The sequence below is a fragment of the Peromyscus maniculatus genome, chromosome 15 (genome assembly GCF_049852395.1).
Source record: "Peromyscus maniculatus bairdii isolate BWxNUB_F1_BW_parent chromosome 15, HU_Pman_BW_mat_3.1, whole genome shotgun sequence".
In the NCBI taxonomy this organism is placed as follows: domain Eukaryota; kingdom Metazoa; phylum Chordata; class Mammalia; order Rodentia; family Cricetidae; genus Peromyscus; species Peromyscus maniculatus.
The window spans coordinates 31,043,211-31,059,372 of record NC_134866.1 but is presented as its reverse complement, the minus strand read 5'-3'; the positions used below and the strand labels follow the sequence as shown (position 1 = coordinate 31,059,372).

Genomic DNA, 16,162 nt, shown 5'->3' with positions numbered 1-16,162 from the left:
GGGGAAGGGATGGCAACATAGACAGTGGGAATAACACCAAGGATGTTTGAAAAAGCCAAAGGGGCATCGTATTATTTTATGTTTAGTTAAAATCATACACACAAATACAGATTAATAAATACATATTATATATACATAATATACACATGCATTTTTGAAAAAAAATAATTTTTGATATTATAATTGTTGTTAAACACATACATGTGTACCTAAATACAATCTGCTCAGTCTAAATAATTTTACTTGTATATATGTTTTCAGGGCTGACCATTTGATATTGGATAACTAACTGTTGTGCTCTTCCCTGGGAAAGACTATTTCTCTCACTTAGCATTCTTTGTTGCATTTAGTTCTTTGTCTTGGGTTGAGGCATGTGAGCTTTCTTCCTGAATGTACTGTCTCTTGGTCATCGTGTTTAGCTAGCCATACAGACTACATGGATATAGATTCTGACATTTCTAGGAGACAAAATCTCCCAGCAAAAAATCTCTGTTCCTATGGCTCTTACAGTCTTTCTACGCCTTCTTTCACAGTGATCCATAAACGGTGGGTGCAGGAGTTGTGTTGTAGATGTGTAACTCTGCATTTTGATTGGTTGTGGTTTTCTAGACTGGTCTGTCTGTTTTAAAGAGAAGTATCCTTGATGAGGGATGAGAACTACATTCACCCAGCTAGACCCTGGAGGATATGAGATATATATAAAATGAAGTTATGTCATGAGGGGTGATGATGCCCTCCCAAAAGCCTTAGACTTATCTAACCAAACCTCCAGGGCCAGGCATGGACAATTTCCTTTTGAATTGTTGGTCAGGAGTCCAAGAGACAATATAGGCGACTATCACTGCTGCTGGTTGCCTCCCATAAACTGAAGGTAAGACTACTGCTGAAGACACCACACATTTTGGACACAACAAAGCTTCCAACTTGTAAAAAGACCTAAAAAATTTTCTGTCCAACCAAAAAGGCAACAAAGGAAAGCTGCTGTAAATGATTCAAGGAGGCCAGGCTCCATCCCAAACAGGCAGTCAAACCTGGCGGTGTCGTCCACGTGGTCTGCCTTTAGAATCATGAAGGACACAAGAGTGAAAGACTTGTGAAATCTTCCCTAGTTAAAGAGAACTGCTGAGGGCATCGCATGCAGCTGTGAGTGAAGTCCAGATTGTGCCAGAGACCCCAAGATGTTAGATGTTAGAGACACCAGACCTGTGGGATATCTGTCAAGGAGAGCTGCACACAGGAAGCAAAGCTGGGAAGATGAAGCTATCGAAGCCCTTTGACATCAAACACGAAGCTACAGGATTTGGAGTTTGCCTTGCTGGATTTCAGCATTACTTTGGTCCAGTATTTCCTCACTGTGCTCCTATTCCTCCTTTTTGGAATGGTAATGTATAATCTGTGCCGCTGAATTGTGAAAGTATATAATTGCTTTGTTACAGGGGGTACAGTTAAGAGATACTGTGAGTCTCAGAAGAGACTTGGACTTTTAACTTAAAGCCAGGTATGATGGCACATGCTTGTAATCCTAGCACTCAGGACACTGAGGCATAAAGATCATGAGTTAAAGACCATCCTGCACTACCTAATGAGACCTTGCCTTAAGAAATAAGTTAATCTGAATTATTATGAATGTGTCTATCAGATTAAAAAAAAGCTTTAAGCCCTTGAAAAGAAAAAGTATCTTCTATAAGTTGAAATCAACTGCCTCAGAATAAATTTTAAAGGACAGACCTAAATGTTAAATAAAAGGCAAGTGTATACCCTTTTACATTTAAGAAATGAAACCTGGACACAAACACTCATAGATGCTTTAGCTGTCATATCCCAAAGCTAGAAACATCAAACATCTTTCAATGCAGTTAAATTGTGGTGGATCCCTAACAAGGAATGAATGATGCTACTTGGGAATAGAAAGCACAAATTATAGGCACACACAGTAACTTGGACATCTCAAGGGGATTATGCTGAGTGGAAAAATGCTCCTCTAAAGGCTATACATTATATGATTCCATTTATGTAACACAAGAAACACTGTAATAATGAGGCTGGAATCAGATTAGTAGTTGCTGGAGGTTAATGATGAAGAGCACAGGTGTACTGCTACAGAAGAGCACTGTTGTGGAACATCTGTTTACACTGTAAAGATGGGTCTCTGCCTAAGGCACCTTCTGATTGGTCTAATAAAGAGCTAAATGGTCAATAGCTAGGCTGGAGAGAATAGGCAGGACTTCCAGGCAGAGAGAGAGAAACTGGGAGGAGGAATCTAAAATTTCACCAGCAGACCCGGAGCAAGTCAGATGTGCTGTACTAAGAAGAGGTAACCAAGCCACATGGTACAATGCAGAATAAAAAATATGAGTTAATGAAGTTATAAGAGTTAGTTGGGGAAAAGCCTAAGTTGAGGCCAAGCTTTCATAATTAATAAGTCTCTGGGTCATTACTTGTGGGCTGGTGGTCCAAAGATAGTCTGACAAGAAAGACTGCTACAGAGCACAACGATGTACTTCTTACAATAACTGAGTAAGTCTGTGTCAAGTGTCATAGTAGTTTCATGTGTACACACACACATACACACACACACACACACACACACACATATTGAATACCCCAACCCAATAGTGCATACATGGCTGGTTAAATCAAAGCAAGCTCTAAAGCTGAAATTGTCACTGTTTCGAAATACATTAATATACCATTAATAAACCTAATCTATTGAACCTGGTAGCTTGGCAACTGAGTATCTGTTGTTTGCCCTCAGGATGTCATTACTGACTGGGAGCTGAGGCTCACTGCTGCTGCTTAGCAAGGTGTTTTAGTACTTACAGATCACTAGTTCGCTAAGAGATCAAGATTCAGAAATTAAAGTATGACTTCTGCTGAATGCATATTGCTTTTACACCACCGTAAGTTAAAAACAAGTAAATTACATTATCAAAAACTGGAGACTGTTTCTACAAGCTTTTTATACTGAGAAAAAAAAAATCAAAAGTTTACATTAGCAGATTTGGATTTTTGTTGTATAACTAACAGACAGAACTTTTCCAGTTTAAAATGTTTTTGCTTATTTCAGGTTGAGGAGATAACTTTTAATATGAATTTAAATATGTAAGAAACTACCACAAGCTTTATTAAGAATAACCAACTGTTTGCATCTTGCCTCATCTATTTTAATATACATCATCTCTTTCCTCTTTTTCTATGGTGTGTCCAGAAGCATACACATGTATACATATCTAACCATTTGAAAGTGAACTGGAGACAAACTCCATTTCTCTAAACATTTTATATATATATACCCGTTTAGACCCACAGCCTCTAGCCTGGAACCACAGGCAGGCTAGACATTTCAGTCTCCTAGAAATGGGAGAGGCACAGATGAACAAGCCCAATACTGCAAATGTTTTTCAAACTTTTGGTCATGTCTCGTTCACTCACTTCAGGGGTAAAAGCAAGACCTGTGCCAAACTGAAAGTCAAGGGGCAGGGAAACAGCTCCTGTTTTTGTGGGGGTAGGAGAAATGCACCTCAACAGTCACATGCCAAAGGGCTTGGTTACAGGGAGAAGCAAAAAACTGGAGTATTCATGCAATTCATCTCATCCGCTGAGCCCAAAGCTTTCAGGAATGAGAACTGGTACTTAAATAAGTCTTCATGTGATTCTGATACACGCTAAGATCTGAAAGTCACTGGGTTCCAACGATTGCTGAGCTGTAGCACCAAAGTTTCTTACTCACTATGTCTCATGTAACACCAAAAAAAAAACAAAAAAAAAATTACAATAATTTCCTCAAATGATACCAGTGCTGTTGATGCATGGACCATACTAATAACTATTGGGAAAGGGATAAGGAAAAAATTCTGGGGAAATTTCATTTGTAATGGTATTTGAGAGCTTGACAGAAATGCAGGAAAAGCAGGTGGAAAGTCAAACAGATGCAAAACTGCACAGAAGGTTTAAGAGCCAAAAGGACAGAACTACATATAGGTTAAACAGCCCTAGAATTAGAATGTATCCTACAGCCACGTTATGGAAGATGTAGAAAGCAACAAACTACAGCTGGGAAGGGCAAGTAAGAAATATGGTAATGAAGCAATGAGACCTCTAAAGACAGGCCACAATGGTAGACAGGAAGAACTGGATATATAAAGACCAAACTCGGGGGCCAGTTGGATGTGGAGAATAAGCATCTCAGAAAACTTTAAGGGGCTGGCTTGGGCAAGTGAGGCTATAATAACACACACAAACATAATATCACACATAAACATCATATCCCACTTCATTACAGAATATATATGATAAAAATAAATGAGTGAAAAATTCAGGGCAAATAATCCATCTAAATAAAAAAATAAATAAATAAAAACAAAAGGCACATTATATTTTTCTACAAAGATTCATATATTAACACTCAAATGAAAATTAAGTTTACACTTAGCAAGACAAAGAAAAATATCCTGTTCATATATATATATATATAAAAGCAATTGTACAAAAATATAATTTTTTAAGATGTTATAAGGGGCATTTCCCAAATAAGTTCTCATAAAGAACTGGGACTTAGGGATGAAGAGATAGTTCAGTGGTTAAATGCATCAGCTACTCTTTTTTTTTTTTTTTGGTTTCTCTGTGTAGCTTTGCGCCTTTCCTGGAACTCACACTCACTTGGTAGCCCAGGCTGGCCTCGAACTCACAGAGATCCACCTGGATCTGCCTCCCGAGTGCTGGGATTAAAGGCGTGCGCCACCACCGCCCGGCCTGCATCAGCTACTCTTAAAGAGGACCAAGGTTCAGTTCCCAGCACCTACATGGTGGCTCACAACTGTCTGTAACCCTAGTCCCAGGGGATCTGACAACCTCTTTTAGCCTGTATGGGTACTGCATGTATGATGTGCACAGACATACATGCAGACAAAACACTACTACACATAAAAACAAAATTAAACTAATTAATTAAAAGTCTATTATATAAAAAATAACTGGGACTAGATGAATGATATCATGGGAAAGGCCTTGATAGCATTCCTAACTAAACCACTCTCCCTGAAGATTTGCTTTGGATGAATTGTCCTGTTCTCTCTCTTAAAAAAAAAAATTCATATCAAACAAGTGAAGCTATAAGGAGACCAAATAATAGAAGGCATATAGATAATACATCTAATGACTTGATTTATCTAAGATTAAAATGTAAAGTATTCAGGGGAATGGGCAGAGCACGTACAATCAGTGCTCTAGAGACACACTTTCTTAAAATTGTGCTTTTTAAAAATTTAGATGGGTAACATTTGAAAACATTTGGTATTCTTTAGGGCAAAAGTATATATGGTTAATCAAACACATTAAAATGGCATTGCTTCAAAAAAAAACCAAAAAAAAAAAAAAAAAAGGCAGTAGCCGGGCGGTGGTGGCGCACGCCTTTAATCCCAGCACTTGGGAGGCAGAGGCAGGCGGATCTCTGTGAGTTCGAGGCCAACCTGGGCTACCAAGTGAGTTCCAGGAAAGGCACAAAGCTACACAGAGAAACCCTGTCTCAAAAAACCAAAAAATAAAAAAATAAAAAAATAAAATGGCATTGCTTAATTTTTATGTGCATGTGCATGCGTGTGTATACTTGTGTGAGTTTATGTGTATGATGTGTGTGCAGGCACCTGCCAAACCCAGAAAGAATGCCAGATCCCCTGGATCTAGAGTTACAATGGTGTGCGCCACTATGTAGGTGCTGAGAACTGAACACCAGTCCTTAGCAAGGGCCACAAGTACTCATAACTGCTGAACATTCTTTCCAGCATCTGACATAATTTTAAGAACTTTACCCATACCAGTGTGGTAGCACATACCTGTAATCCTAGAACCTGTATACTTGGGAGGTAGAAGCAGGATGATCAAGAGTTTAAGATCATCTGTGGTTATACAGTGAGTTTGAAGTCAGCCTCACCTACGTAAGACCACAGCAAAACAACAAAGCAAAATAGAAAGGGAAGAAAGAGGCTAATTCCCCAAACATTCCTCTTCTATACAGATGCCTCAGACAAGACAGAACAGTCTTCAAAGGAAGGCCAATACTGCATGCATGGATGAGTGGATTGTGATCCCAAATTATAAAATTATAGTAGTTAGTGCTACTAACTACAGATAAATGTTGTATGGAACATATAGAATTTTGAAGATCTGAAAGCCAAAAAGCTAACGAACACCTTATATTAGGCAATATTTCAAAAAGTTCCTATTGTTCAATAATCTGCAAATTGACCTTTGTAGAAAGAAATGTTATATATGAACAAGTTTACCAGGCTGCCTAACTAATGGCAACACAGAGCCTATATTCTGAGGTATACATGAGGAGAAATAATCTTGTTTACTGTGAGCCATGTACCTTGACAGTTACTTATATGATTTTTCCTCCACTTACTGTTTATAATAGCTCAACAAGTAAGTTTCACCCTCATTTTAAATGTGTAAAACAAATAAACTTAAACAAACTACCCATTGTAAAACTATCAAGATGTAGAACTGAACACTAAAATCAGTTTCTCAGATTAAAAAGAAAAGAGCTGAAACAGCTTTTACAATAAAGACGACAATTTCACATCTAATAGTAGACACACAAACTGAAACCACACTGAGACAGCAAGGTTTTAAATCTTGCCCACCACATAAGTGACAAATAGCTCTTGTTGAGACTGGCAAACAGCTACTCTCACTACTAGTTAGAACGCAAAATGAAATTGAATGTAGCAATATTTAACATAATTATACATGAAAGCTAGGCATAGTAGATCATACCTGTATCATTTCTACAGGAAGACCTGACAAATGAATTGTATGTTCAAGCACAACCTGGGCAGCATACTCTCATTCTCCCCTCTCCTTCTTTGGGTTTTTGTTTTGTTTTGTTTTTGTTTTTTAGATAGTCTTACTATGTAGCCAAGGCTGGCTTGAATTTGTGATCTTCATGCCTCAGTCTCTAGAATGTTGGGTGCGTGGTACCATATCTAACTTAAGTAAATAGGCATAAAAAGCTAACTTAAGTAAATAGGCATAAATAGGCATTGTAAAATATTATTTAAAAAAGTCTCTCTTCTTACACACACACACACACACACACACACACACACACACACACCTGTGAAAATACCTTTAACCAATGTGGAATAATTTCTAGGATATATCCAGCAAAAAAAAAGATAACATATTACAAAGTATACAGAGTGTAATTTTTTTCTCTAATGAAGGAAAATTAAGAATATGGACAGGCAACTGCTTGATTAAAAAAAAAAAGAAAAAAAACTTGAAACTAATAAGATAGCTACCCATAAATAACATAAGAAAAAGAGGTTAATGAGCCGGGTGGTGGTGGTGCACACCTTTAATCCCAGCACTTGGGAGGCAGAGGCAGGCGGATCTCTGTGAGTTCGAGGCCAGCTTGGTCTACAAAGTGAGTTCCAGGAAAGGCGCAAAGCTACACAGAGAAACCTTGTCTTGAAAAAACAAACAAACAAACAAAAAAAAAAAAACAAAAAAAAGAGAGAGAGAGACTCAAAGTATAGCTGCTTAATAAAACTTTGACTTCTTTAACTATGTATGTTAAGCATACTCCAAAGTTACCATTATTAATAGAGAAAAAGCAAATCCTGCAACCAAACACAATTAGCAACAAATGATGTATTATCATTACTATCACAAAGAAAAATTAATTCAAGGAACTTTGAAAGCAGTAGTACCAGGGTACTTACTACTAAATTTTCTGGGTTCGGTGAGTTGAAATGTAGACTCCTTTCCTTCTGTGGTGGTTTGAAAGAAAATGGCCCACAAACAAAGTGGCACTATTAGGTGTGGCTTTGTGGAGTAGGTGTGGCCTTGTTGGAGGAAGTGTGTCACTGTGGGCATGGGCTTTGAGGCCTCATGTATACTCAAACCATGCCCAGTGTCTTAATCCACTTCCTGCTGCCTGCAGGTCAAGATATAAGAGCTCCCAGCTGCTCCTCCAGCACCATGTCTGCCCGCATGCTTGCTTCTTGCCATGATGATAATGGACTAAACCTCTACACTGTAAGTGAACCACCCCATTAAATGTTTTCCTTTATAAGAGTTGCCATGGTCATAATGTCTCTTCACAGCAACAGAAACCCTAACTAAGACCCCTCCCAACAACTCTACTGAGAATATATAAATGTAAATTTATTATAAGGAATGATAGATACCTAGACACACATAGAAGGCAATGTAAACAGAGTAAGTTTGGAATTACACAGCCCCAAGAGAAGAAATACCTGGAGCCACCAGAAGCTAGAGTTTCTTCTCCAGAGCCTTTGGAGGAAAAATAGGTCTACTGATAATTTGGTTTGGGATCTCTGGCCCTTAAAACTGAAAAGACCATTTCTGCTGTTCTTAATCACCAGATTTGTAAGAATTTGTTATGGTGGCCCTAGGAAGACATTATATTAGGATATATTCTAAGGACAAATAAGTAAAAAGAAAAATTAGAAGCTAGTCCGCTTTGTGCTTTCAGCGTTGTTGATATAGCAATTATAACACAATGTTGTGTCTTGGAAGCCAGGTGAAGAGTCTTCAAGAGTAAACAAACATATTAACTGAGACCTGATGGCTAGAACTGACAAGACGGAAGAAGTTCTAGGTGGCTCTGAAAAGACATTTTGAAAATGACACGCTGTAAAGAGTATGTTTAAGAAAGAATGGGAGTAGAGACTAAGTAAATCTTGACAACTGTAATGCACAGCTGAGAATATGTACAGCAGTAGGAGGAAAGACAAAAACAAGACAAACATTTTTTGTTTTTTGAAATCATCAGGGTACTCGTATTAGCAGAGAAGAAAAGAAATAATTAAAGTAAAATAAGTAAAAAACAGAGCAGAAACAGCAGTGAAAAAGTTGGTGATTTATAAACAACCCCTAAAACTTGACAATTCCTTTGACAATGGCCGAGAAAGTAAAAAGACAGAGTGAAAATTACCAAAAGCAAGAATGAAGAAGACTATTTGAAATTAAAAGAGAATATGGTGAGCAACTTTAAACAAATTAAATAACTTATAAAGAATTCTTAGAATGACAAATTACAAAATCTGACTCAACAAGAAAGAAAATCTAACTAGATCTGTAGATAGCAAATAAGGAAATTGAACTGCTCATTCACACCATGAAATGCCCAGGAATAACTGGTTTTACCAATGAAGGTTGTAACATAAATAATCAACAGTAATTTTTTAATATTTTTCAGAAAATATAAAGCAATACTAATTTTCATGAAGCCAGTATTGGCACAGCAAAACCAGCCAAAAACTTAACAAAACTACAAGCCAACAGTCCTCAGGAAATCAGACATAAAAATTGTCTAAAAATATCAGCAAACCCAAATCAGCAACATATATAAATGATGCTACAGGATTACTAAGTAAAGGTTTATCCTGGGGATACAAGGTCAATAGTTTAATTGATGTTAAACATAATATTCAAAAAGAAATAGTCATATGATCATTTCAAAAGACACAGAAAAACGCTTGATAAGATATGTCAATTAATTTAAAAAATACCAAAAATGGGAATATAAAGGATCTACAATTTAATTAAAAGCATATAGAAAAGTTTACATCTATCCTTCAAACATTAGAATAAACAAGATTTTAAAAAACCATTTAAATGACTGCTTTTACTGTAGGCTCTAGCCAGTGTAGTAACAGCAAAAAAATAGCAATTAAAATTTTGAAACAAAAATATAAAGATTTTAAATATAATGCATTTTAAAAATGAGATATGAGATGTTTGTCCAGTTTGTAAGTGGAGAAACAAAAGAAGATAAATCAATACAATTAAACAGAATGCAGAGGTAAAGCGAAGCCAAATCATAACACATGCTACGCTGTGAATGAAAGAAGCCGTATGAAAGACCAGAATATACTGTGTGGTTACTATCATACAAAATTTTAGAAAGATTTGTAGAAACACAGAGTGGCAAGGCTGCCTGGAATAAGCACTGCAGTTGAGAATGACTCTGTATTTTGAGGAAAAATTCATGGAGTGATGTAAAATTCTAAGACTGGAAACCATGTAATTACTGATGTACAATACATGAACTTTCTATCATGTAAATTACACACCAATAAAGTTGCAGAGAACAAAGCCTTTTATCTAGATAGTAATCCCTCTTAGTATGAAACATCTTCCCTTGACTGGTGAGATGCTTCAGTGCATCCACTTGCACTTGCCACCAAGCCTGACCAGTTTCATCCTCAGGACCCACATAGTAGAAGGAGAGAGCTGACTCTCTCAAGTGGTCCTCTGGTACCCACACATGCACTGTGGCACATAGACTTGCACACACGGCTTTTTTTTTTTTCTTTCTTCATTTAAATGTTTCTTTAAAACATATAAAATACAAAATTTATTTTTATTTTAATCATTCTAATGATTTCTAAGAAACTAAAAACAAATGCTGAGATTTGGTTCTATTCTCAGTTCTAACTCGTTCCTGACTAAAATTTCTAAAGAGGAATATTAAAATAGTAATGCTAAGCCGGGCGGTGGTGGCGCACGCCTTTAATCCCAGCACTCGGGAGGCAGAGCCAGGCGGATCTCTGTGAGTTCGAGGCCAGCCTGGGCTACCAAGTGAGTTCCAGGAAAGGCGCAAAGCTACACAGAGAAACCCTGTCTCGAAAAAAAAAAAAAAAAAAAAAAAACAAAACCAAAATAGTAATGCTATTTCAGCAAGCTCAGTCACCTGCAATAAATGAATCTTCAATATTATTTTACTCATACTACTATAACAGTTACAACATATACAATTACAGGGACTTTTTTTTTAATCAAAGGGAAAAATATACAAAATTATTACAGGCTTAAGGCACAAAAGCATTAAACTCTTATAACTCCCCACTTTTGAACAGAAACACTAGTATACCCTAAATAAGAGGTCTCTTACAAGCCACCTAGTCCAGCGCCTTTGCTTTACAGATAAGAGAAAGCAGATATAATGACAGATTCAAAACACACTTTCAAGGGTAGATGCCAAGTTTCCCAGTCTCCTGATTTTCCTGTTCTTTCTGAAAAATGAATACAATTCTTAAAAAAAAAAAAAAAAAAAAAAAAAAAAAAAAAAAAAAGAACCACCCAAATGCATACAGGTTTACAAAAAGGGATCACAGGGAAAACACTCAAACAATGGATGAACAGATGATTAAAATTTTTATGCCTAAAATAAAACAAAACAAAAATCTGCTGTAACCTTAGAATGTTGTTTCCTTTCATGCTCTATAAAAAGAGAAGGAAAGTTTAGAGGCAGGATCACTTAACAATAACTGAAGATACCAACGATCAAAATAATAACTTACTATGGACAGAAAACTTAGAAATAAAGTACCTTAAGACCAATGATGTTTTGATGTACTTCTTTAAGGTAGTCTCCAAAACAATTTAGGTCGATATTGTCTTTCCTATGTAAAATGTTTAGAAAAGTTTCTAGAAAGACAAGTAGATAAGTAGAAGATATTACTGAAAATTACAAAATAGGTATTTTCAAAAGACACAATTAAGGGGTGGTAGTCGTGTCATAGAGAGTTCAGTGGTTCAGAGCACTGGCTGCTCTTTCAGAGGACCAGGGTTCAATTCCCAAGACCTACATGGTGGCTTACAACTACTGAAACTATAGGCGCAGGGAATCCGGTGCCCTCTGCAGCCCCCACAAGCACAAGGCACCCATGCAGTGCACATATATGCTGCCAAAACACTAACGCATTAAACAAAAAACCAAAACTATAGCTGAGAGTTCTAATTTCCTGTCCACGATGAGCTAACCTATCTTCCACAGCCCCAGAACCATACAACTGCATCTTCTCCAGGACACACACCACTTTGGAAACCATTACTGCAACTACTACTGCTATTTCAGCATTGAATTTTACTCTCATTTAAAAGCTTTAACTCTTATTTCTAATTCCAGTTACATATATACACATATATATATAGTTTGAATTCTGCTATTTCTTATTATCTTGTATTTCTAGGCTCTTTAAATCAGAAATAATCTTTAAAATCTTGAATCGGTTTCTGATATAGTGGTTTTCTAACAAGTTTATAGTTTGTGTAGGGAAAAACAAACTTAGGCAGAAGAAAAAAAGATATTTTCACAATACTAAAATCTGCTCTTTATTTATTTATTTTGAGGCAGGGTCTCACTATGTATCCCTGGAAACCAGATTAGCCTCAAACTCCCAGAGACCTGCCTATCTCTGCCTTCTGAGTGATAGGACTGAAGGCATGGACCACTGATCCCTGGAAGAATCTGCTTTTTAATATGAGAAGTAGTAGATTATGATACTTCCCAGAAAGTGACACTTTTTCTTCCTGAGTAAAATACACCACATGATACAGTTGTTGATTAGTATCAAATCAGGGAAGTAGTAATCAGTTTGTATTATGTGTCTCACTAGAATGTAACACATATTAAGCTTCATTACAAGTTTATCTAGCTTAGATGTTTCTGGGTTTGGATTAACCTATTAAGCAACACGAAGTGCACTGCAATGTAAAGTAAAATCCTATTTCCTGAATTCAGCTTTTGCTCTCCAAGTCCTCCCAGATATTCAAATCTTGTGCTTGTTCTCTTACAACACATAGCCATGCAGCGTTCTACGTTGGTGTTTCTCAGATTATGAGATCTACAGGCTCGGTATCTACAAGCTCCTTAAGCCAGTATTTTACAATTGTTTAAGACTCTGCTCTCCTCCAACCAATTTTTACCTGGTTGGGTTGATACTGTCTGTTCCTTTAGAGAATATATGTGCTCAACCATCTTTTTCACAATTTAGGAAAATAAGTTAGCCTATATTTTTAAAATGTGTTTTGCTATCATTATTTGTGTCTGTGTGTTACTCACATGTTATGTGCACCACAGTACACACATCAAAGTCAGAGGACCACTTTGTGGAGTAGGTCCTTGCCTTCCACCTTTCTGTGGATTTCAGGGACTGAACTTGGCATGACAGGCTGATGCAGCAAGGACTTTCATCAGCTGAGCCATCTCGCCGTCCCCACGTAACTTAGTTTGAAAAAATAATGTGAGAGGCTGGAGAGGGCCTGAGAGTTAAGAGGCCTCGCTGCTCTTGCAGAGGACCCTGTTCAGCAGTCAGCACATAACTGATGGACAGTAACTTCCGCTGAGGGCTACAGTCCTCTCTTCTGACCGGCATGCAAGGGGTACACATACATACATTTGGGCATACATATACAAGTGAAAACCTTTTAAAATGTGATAAACTTAAGTTAAACAGAAGAAAGTCTATTTTTACTCTAGAGGAAATTTCAAAAGTTCACCTTTCTGATGAATTTGAAAACATGAAACAGAAAAAAGATGCTGGAAAAACCAGGGATTGGTTGAGACTGGCACATAAAGGAAGACTAGAAACTGCAAATGACTTAGTGACAGTAATAACATTTGGAGCCACAATAATTTCACCCAGAAAACTCTGCAGTTGCAGACACAGAAAACTATAAAGCCAACCACACCTCATGAAAAGAAGGAAGAGAAAGTAAGCAGTCACTGAGAAAGATTTTCAAGCTCAAACCATTTTCCGACTGCCTCTCCCTATATGGTTCAACCACCTGCCCGAACAATATAATTTCTGCCTGTGCACCAGGAAACAGCAATGCTAACAAAATAGTGTTAGCCATTTCAGATCATTTTTACTTGGACTACTTACTGCACATCTCTATATAGATTTCATAGGTGACTTCAATCCTAACTGTAGTTTCTAAACTGATTAGTTCTTTTGCTCACGTGTAGTATTAAAACCTCTGTGATACTCTTCAGAAACCCTAGTTTCATGCTTCCTCTCTATCTAAGATATGTAATTATTTATAAAAGCCTGGGATTCACATTAAATTATATACAACTTGATGGTAAATATATTATCCCTTATTTTAATAGATTCAATGCCTACTACAATGCCATTTATTTTTACGATAAAGGGATGCCACACTAACTGCTGACTCTCAAAGTTCTTTGCACACATATATGCATTCTACAAAACAATAGGATTTGAGAAAGCCACTTCCTAATTTCCCACCAAAAGAGAGGACTAGGGGGATGGCTCACTGCAAAGTACTTGCTGTGCAAGCATGCGGATGTAAGTTCAGATCCCTAGCATCCACAGAAGATGTAGAAAACGGCAGATGTGGTGGCCTATGCCTTAATCCTAGCCACAGTGAGGCAGAGACACAAGGATCCCTGGAACTCACTGGCCAGCTCATCCTGCTGAATTAATGAGCTCCAGGAACCTTGTCTAGCAGAATAAGATAGAAAGAGATAGAAGGAGGTACCCAACACTAACCTGTGGCCTCCGCATACATGTGCACAAGAACAGGTATACATATATGAAACACACAAGCACATTTAGCAGGATTATCTGATCAAGAACTACTTTTCTTGAGTTACCTACATTTAAAGTTTATAATGCTTGAGGTATATATTCACACATTTATATACACATAAACTAATATTAAGGAAAGGGTTGCTAACTCAAGTACCCACTGTGATAATGAAGTCACTCAAAACATGTAAAAATAAGAATGGGTATAAAACAAGAAGGCCTCATCTTCAAATCTATATAGAATTTGACTGTTTCTTAGCCACTACCTTCCCTCCACTTGGTCTTTTCATGTAAGTACTGCACTCGATTGTGTCTGACACAGCTCCTTACTCGGTCTTTTCTATCCTTGGTACTCCTAGGTAGTTTTGCACAGCAGCTCACAATTTTATTAAAATATACCATTGTTATTCTCTGTTCAAAAACCTCTCAAGTTATTTCCCTTTTCATTTAGAAAAAGGCACAATCTTTAATATCTATAAGCTTACATATAAATTTTGACACTTCTTAACCAAAACTATACCTTGATATTTTTCTCCTCAATAAAATAAGTCTTTATCTTAGTTCATAAAAATATTACTTGTAATATACAAAAGTCATACAACTTGGTGAGTGAGAAGAGACACAACAATAACTCAAAAATTAAGGATAGAAGATTCTTGTCTTTCCTTGAATCTCATCTCTACAAATTCTTTTGGTTTATTTTTAAGTGTTTTTTTTGTTGTCAGTTTTTCTGTTTTTGTTTTTTTCCCCGAGACAGGGTTTCTCCAGTGCCTGTCCTGGATCTCACTTTGTAGACCAGGATGGCCTCAAACTCATAGAGATCAGCCTGGCTCTGCTTCCTAAGTGCTGGGATTAAAGGCATGCGCCACTGCCACCCGGCTTTAAGTTTTGTTTTTAAAGTTGAGTGTGTGAGAATGTAGGTACCCAGGAAGGCCAGAAGGGAGAACTGGATTCGCAGGAGCATGAATTATAGGTGGTAGGGTGTAAGCTATCCAACATGGGTGCTGGGATCTGAACTCAGGTACTCTAAAAGAGTACTACAAGCTCGTAACCACTGAGGCATCTCTCTAGGTCCCCATATCTACAAATCTGTAAGCTCAGGATATGAGATGGAAGTATATAGTATTATCCAAGAAGCAGGTATTAGAGGAGACTTTATATATTTAGAAGAAAAAGTATTTATATTTTTAATGACAACAAAACCAACTTCATCTTTCAAATCAAGCCAGTAAGTGCTTTGGTTGAGCTCCAGGAGAAAAATTAACTCCAGTTATAGCTGTTCTGATTCTAACAAGTGGTAAATTTGTCAGTGGTAGAGAAAACCAGGAAACCATTTGCATTCCCTAGAACCAATTCAGTTTTCACTTGGATTTACACAATCTAAAATTGGTGTGATTCATGGTGGCAGATTAAAAACAGCTACACATTTTTTTGCTAGTCCTCACTGAAGTAGTCTAATTTCCCTCTTTTAATCTGGGTTGATTTTTGTGATTTGCATGACAAATAAAATACAGTGGAAACATCTCTAGGATTCCAAAGGCTGGGTCATAAGAAATGTTAGATGACCATGAAACAACCATGTAGGTGATTCTGTACACAGGTGTTGCAGTTGATGTACCCAGACATCTTCTGGGTATCTCCATCAAAGTTGAATTTATCCGTCTGTAAGTAGCTTGGTCACACTTATTGGCCAGCCAATACCTTTAAGTAACCACCATCAAAAGCATATGATCAAAGCTAAGCACCAACTCAATTCCTGATCAACAGAATTCTGAGATATAAGAAAATGG

General features: G+C 37.1%; 1 protein-coding gene across 3 annotated transcripts in view; it reads right to left on the bottom strand.

Annotated features, from left to right (window-relative positions):
• Positions 1 to 16,162, bottom strand: part of Nipbl (NIPBL cohesin loading factor) — a 173,611-nt gene that overhangs the window by 113,909 nt on the left and 43,540 nt on the right. The window contains exon 1 of one of the 3 annotated variants that reach the window (XM_076551803.1): positions 11,366 to 11,458. The exons of the other annotated variants lie outside the window; for them this stretch is intronic. The gene's annotated coding sequence lies outside the window, so the exon portion shown is untranslated. Of the gene's footprint in view, positions 1 to 11,365; positions 11,459 to 16,162 lie in introns of those variants that run through there. 3 annotated transcript variants of the gene reach the window in all.